The sequence below is a fragment of the Hemibagrus wyckioides genome, linkage group LG29, assembly GCF_019097595.1.
Source record: "Hemibagrus wyckioides isolate EC202008001 linkage group LG29, SWU_Hwy_1.0, whole genome shotgun sequence".
NCBI lineage: Eukaryota > Metazoa > Chordata > Actinopteri > Siluriformes > Bagridae > Hemibagrus > Hemibagrus wyckioides.
Genome location: NC_080738.1, coordinates 10,466,347 through 10,472,346, shown reverse-complemented (window position 1 = coordinate 10,472,346; position 6,000 = coordinate 10,466,347). Strand labels below are relative to the sequence as shown.

The window sequence follows — 6,000 nt, the reverse complement described above, 5'->3', positions numbered from 1 at the left end:
AATACCTTCAACAAAGCTGGGTGGGACTTCGAGTCAGGGCTATCATTTCCTGGAGCCGAGCTTCAACTCGGTCGTTCACAAGTCTCAATTTCAAACCATGGTATCTTAAATACAGTTCACAAAATACAAGTGCTTACCAAACCAAAGACTAATCACAAGCTCTCGCATCAAAGAATACAAAGGAGATGTTGTAAAACAAAAAGAGCCCACATAGCTCTGAATTTAAAATTGTTTGGGAACTCGTAGGTCTGACGTCATGTGGTGAAAACATCAGGGGCTTGTTCAGGATTGCTCTGGTGGTCATGGGAGGCAGTGCAAACAACCGTTTATGACCTTACAGCTGCATGTATTAAAGCAAAACCTTTAGCTGAGGCGACCCACGAGTGCAAGTGCTTATGGTTGAAAATAGTCATCATAGCTATAATACTGTGATGAAGCAGATTTCAGTTGTATGTGGAAATCCATGTCCTGAAGGCTCATGTGCTAATGATGGTATCTAAAATAATCTAGGGTAAATATTTATAACTATTAGGGCCACATATAGACAGACAACCACACACACAGGCAATTTAGAATTACCAATCAACCTAATGTACATCTTTTTGGACTGTGGGAGGAAACCAGAGTAAACCCACAGAGGCACAACATGCAAACTCTACACTGAAAGGCCTAACCAGGCATTCGAACCCAGGACCTTCTTGCTGTGAGGCAACAGTGCTAACCACTAAGCCACCGTGCTGCTTTATATTCAGTTCAATTCAATTTTATTTGTATAGCACCTTTAACAATGACCATTGTCTCAAAGGAGCTTTACAGAACATAAGAAACAAAGTATAAAGTCCTAGAGGTTAGGCAAAATCATCCCTAGTGAGCAAGCCTGTGGCTAGGAAAAACTTAAACGTTAGATGCTATGAGGAAGAAACCTTGAGTGGAACCAGACTCGAAAGGGAAAACATCCTCATTTGGGTGACACTGGAGAGTGTGATTATGAATTATTATGAAGTAATACAAAAAAAGACACTGAAAAAAATATCTCTAAAATGGCCTGGTGAATTGTAGAAATGTAAGAGTCATAATCATAATTGTTGCCTTAATTGTTTCATCCTGTAGATCAAACTCCAGCATTAATCCTCTAATCCTCAGGCCTTACATGGATGTCACTGGCTTGGTTTGTTGTTTGCCTTCCACCAAGGGGGTAACTGATCTCAAACCCAAGGCTGAATCGGTGCAAGAAGGAAACCAATCTAAGCTTAAGCTGCTACTCGAAGACAAATATTCAGGGATTACCAGCTGTCTCCAAACTCCACCTGTACTCAGCATGGAGGTCTTGAAAACACCCCATCATCAAGAATCATTTGTAAGATCTAAAGACTATAATACAGATGTACTGATGCACTGTGCAAATCTAACTGGAAGTTTTAATAAATGAAAATAAAGCGCTGAGGCTAACTAAAACAACTAAAGAAAACAGAATTATAATAAATGAAAACTATACGATTACTGATAGTGTGATAGTGATCTTTCTTTTACCCCTTAAATGACCAACACACCCAAGCAAACAGTCACTACACTGTTTTATACAATAATATACACCCAGAATATCACCCACTGCTCCTGTGCTAGAAGAGAGAACCACATGTTGACTTGTCTCACTTACTTCTGTACATGGAGCATGAGAAAGTAATTACTGTAACCTAGAGGCACTTAATACTTTAAACTTAGCCTTTAAAATCACACATGGCCTCTACTATCACCAGTGAACTGTGCACAATTACCTTTATTATGAATATTAACCCACCTCAATTTCTTTTGGAGCTTCCTGTCGTCGACTATGGCAATAATCACCTACACAATGAACCCATTTAATGGTCTCACGACCATTAAATCAAACTGGTATGCAGTCACCCACACCACACCCTCAGAGGAACTCCTAGCACTCCTTCCTATAAGACCCCCTGTTTGTCCTAGAAGTGTGGCATGGAGTAAAGTATTGACAAGCCGCCCAAGACCTGAATAGTCACCTGTGATGTGTGGAATGGCCCTTGGGTTTATTCACTAATGAGCCATCTTTTCTCATAGTGTTGTCAAAGGAGACCAAAGACCAAAGCGGTCATTGTGACATTTGCATACACACCTACATGGTACCTTTTGAAGCTGCAGGGATGCTTTTTCACTGTGAGTGACAGAGGTCAGGGGAAAAGGGCTAATGTGTATTGTGTTTTATATTTATTTGATAGATAGATAGATAGATAGATAGATAGATAGATAGATAGATAGATAGATAGATAGATAGATATGCCAGAAAGAAAGGAGTTATAATAATACATACGTTTGTGTGTGTGACAAGGATTCAAGTATAGTAAGGATAGTAAGACAAGTCTCTCTCTCTCTCTCTCTCTCGCTCCCCCCCCCTGTCTGTGTATGACAAGGATTCAAGTATAGTAAGGATAGTAAGACAAGTCTCTCTCTCTCGCCCCCCCCGTGTGTGTGTGACAAGGATTCAAGTATAGTAAGGATAGTAAGACAAGTCTCTCTCTCTCCCTCTCTCTCTCTCTCTCTCTCTCTCTCTCATGCCTTCCAGTTATCTATGATACTAAACATCTGTGATACTCTCTCTCTCTCTCTCTCTCTCTCTCTGTGTGTGTGTGTGTGTGTGTGTGTGTAATTGTGCATGTGGGCATGGTTCAATATCTTGATGGAGACCCACAAAGATAGGAATATCTGACCCGACATTTGTCTGGTCACGATTAATTTTATTTAAAAACTAAAAGCTTATGTTTTTGAGGTTAAGGTTAGTGTTTGAGTTAGGTGAAGGTGTAGCGTTGCTGACCTCGCAAGGATTAGGTGACCCCACAAGGATAGTAAGCGCGTGTGTGTGTGCGTCTCTGTGTGTGTGTGAGTGTTTGTGTGTGCACGCGCGCGCTCGTGCGTGTGTGGACAAGGAGGGAGGGAGTGAACTCTCGGCACTCTCTCTCTCTCTTTAATGAGCTGCCCTCCTCTTCCTCCACACACACACACACACACACACACACACGAACAGGAGCTGAGCAGCACGACACGCTCAGGTCGGGATATACACAGTCATGCTTTTACGCGTGGTTTCCCTCTGAGATATTTCTCATAATTTTCTTTGTACAGGAATATTACTGTCCCTAAGGGTAAGTTTATCTCAACTTATTTTTCTTCATATTTATATAGTCTATATATTTTTTATTGTGAATCTCTATACACTTTTTTAAAACCTTAGCCATTCTGATGATCTGTATCTTGCGTCCGTCCCACAAGACTGTGACAGATCTCCGACTTCTCATAATACTCCTCATGCTTGCTAGCATTCAGACTCAATTACACAGAAATACAGTAGAATACTCACATGTACCTGGTGAGACTTTGCGGACTCTAGAAAGCCATAAACTCTGTCTGTGTTGGGGAATTATGATGAGCTAGTATGGACTTGACCCACTCGCCTCAAGCTGTTCTGCTGAAAACTTTCCCCTGCCTTTTCTATAGTGGCTCAAATCCCCTGGTCTAAAAAATAACACCTACTGTGTTGATATAATTATTGCACGGTATTTTTTATTTATTTATTTTTTAAATCTGCATGTAGAATCTCCACACGTCTGTTTAAATTCTTGACAGTCACGTTTAGTGGACGTGCTTTTCTAGAAAATAAAACAAATTTTATTTCAGAGATGTGCACTGAGATGTATGAGTTGTATATCTTAGATAGATAGATAGATAGATAGATAGATAGATAGATAGATAGATAGATAGATAGATAGATAGATAGATGGATGGATGGACAGGTATATACATGGACCGACCTGACATATAGATAGACATATAGATAGAAGGATGTGTTGGTGGTTGGATATATGAATGGATATAATTAACAGACAAAGAGAAAGAAAGAAAGAAAGAAAGAAAGAAAGAAAGAAAGAAATAAGGATAGATAGATAGATAGATAGATAGATAGATAGATAGATAGATAGATAGATAGATAGATAGTTCATACACAGAGACTCTCAGCATCAGTCAGCTGTATTAGCAGTGAGCCTGATGAGACTTGTATTGCTTGTCACTGCCAAGGCTTTGCATATCTTGTGAGATGGCTTGTCAACAAAAAGATGTTGCAGTATATGCTCTATATGTAGAAAGAAACAGTGGCCCTGCAGAGACTTGTCCATTTCTTTCCCCACTTTTTCCTTTTGCAGCTGTTCTCTGTTGTATAACCATATTCACCATATTACTGGTAAATGACAGAAGGGTGTTCCCTTAATCACGACTTTCAGGTGTCTAATCCTGTTTAACAGACCATTAAATAAGTAAATATTCTATAAAACAGAAACAGGAAGTGAATGATTGCTTCCCTTTAGGCCAGGCTTCACAAGGGCATGCTTTGGAAATATTATTCAGGATTAAGAGATTTGTGCACTGTGACTCCATTGTAAGTGGCCTCATACCTTCAGCTCATGTAAATACTCACAAAACTATAAATACTCAAAAGACCTTATTCTATTTCTAACTTCATGAAACTTCATTCAAACTTTATACAGTTGCCCAGATATGAAATATAAAAAGAAAATTTTATTACCAATTATTTTTGTTTGTTGTTTTTGCTTTATGGGTCCCAATTGAGCCAATGTTTGGTATCAAAACAGCAGGAGATACCACAAGAAGACTGCTGTGAATAGACAATATGTACAAATAACACACTCTCCGAGAACCAGGGTTTTTGTCTCGGGGCAGCTGGGACACCTTTTCAGTAATTACTGGTTGGGACTTTAATCACATGTAATTTTCAGCTTTAATGGTTCTGTCCTATCTGGAGGCTGTGCATTGGCCATTTAGGATTTTTTGTTGACTGTAGATGTTGCATTTTCCCAAAATGTCAGAAACACTTTCACAAACGTTTTGCCAGCTCTGTAGGATACTATGGTTGGCTATGCATATGCAAAAGTAGTTTTAGAGGCAAGGCTTGATACTATAAAGTAATACTAAGAGTGCTTGAGGAGCAAACACCTTACCTGAAACTAGGTAGAATGGTGGAATAGGTGGAATCAGGTGTTTTGTCTAAATGAAGAAGAGAGGAATTGTGTAGTCCTTGAATTTTTTATTTTTTATTTAGCACAGTTGCTCCTCAAAATGGTGTATGGAAAAGAAAAATATTCCACAGTCATGTCAAACTGGCAAATATTTACTACATTCACAGTAGATCATCCCGAATCTGTATATTAAATAATCTGGAGGCTTGGTGTATGGGCAGTGTATATCATAGGTGTTCATTTTTTGACTGAAGACAAACACTAAAAATGATTTCTTACTTCCTTTTCATGGCAAAAGTCTGTCCATGGTGCTGAAATCGGCTTGTACTATAAATAAAAGAGCATTGTTTGGTGTTAAAAAAATGTAATTGCTTGAATTGTATCAAATATACATTTGTATAAGCCACTACATTCATTCAGCATAATGATATAATGATTGATTGGGGATACACATACTGGTGTAGATTTATATCACAGCACCACTGCTCCATTCAGCTCCATTCGGACCAGAAGCTGTGGATTCATTTTCTCTAATATTCCTCTGATGGTTCTTTGGCTGCAAGGCAAGTCAGGTTAGAGTCAGGTTTTTTGAACACTTTTTTTCCCAGAGGCCAAAAAAACGGAATTTTTGCCTGGTGTCCAAGTTCAGCGTTGCATTACTTTTCATGTCACATGCTACAGTGGTGGTTAATGGCGCATATGAAAGTGGACACTCAGAGTTTTCCGTATAATTAACAATGGTTTGTTTTTTATCTTCAAAATAAATGCTGATATCAAACATATTTCTGCTTTCTGAGATAAACCGAAAGGGTTAATAGGCATCTAGATTTGAAGGTGTTATCTTCAACCACTCAGATTCTGTGTAAGGTTATCCAACAGAGGGAAAAACACACGTTTCACACCGAAAGCCAACAGAGTCCGGGCTCATTTTAGATCAGACTTGAGGCGATAAAAT

General features: G+C 39.0%; 1 protein-coding gene across 12 annotated transcripts in view; it reads left to right on the top strand.

Annotated features, from left to right (window-relative positions):
* Positions 1–3,002: 3,002 nt before the first annotated feature.
* The window catches only part of vit (vitrin), a 30,928-nt gene continuing 27,930 nt past the window's right edge, over positions 3,003–6,000 (top strand). For all 12 annotated transcript variants that reach the window (XM_058384859.1, XM_058384857.1, XM_058384853.1 and 9 more), the window contains exon 1: positions 3,003–3,158. The gene's annotated coding sequence lies outside the window, so the exon portion shown is untranslated. The remainder of the gene's footprint in view (positions 3,159–6,000) is intronic.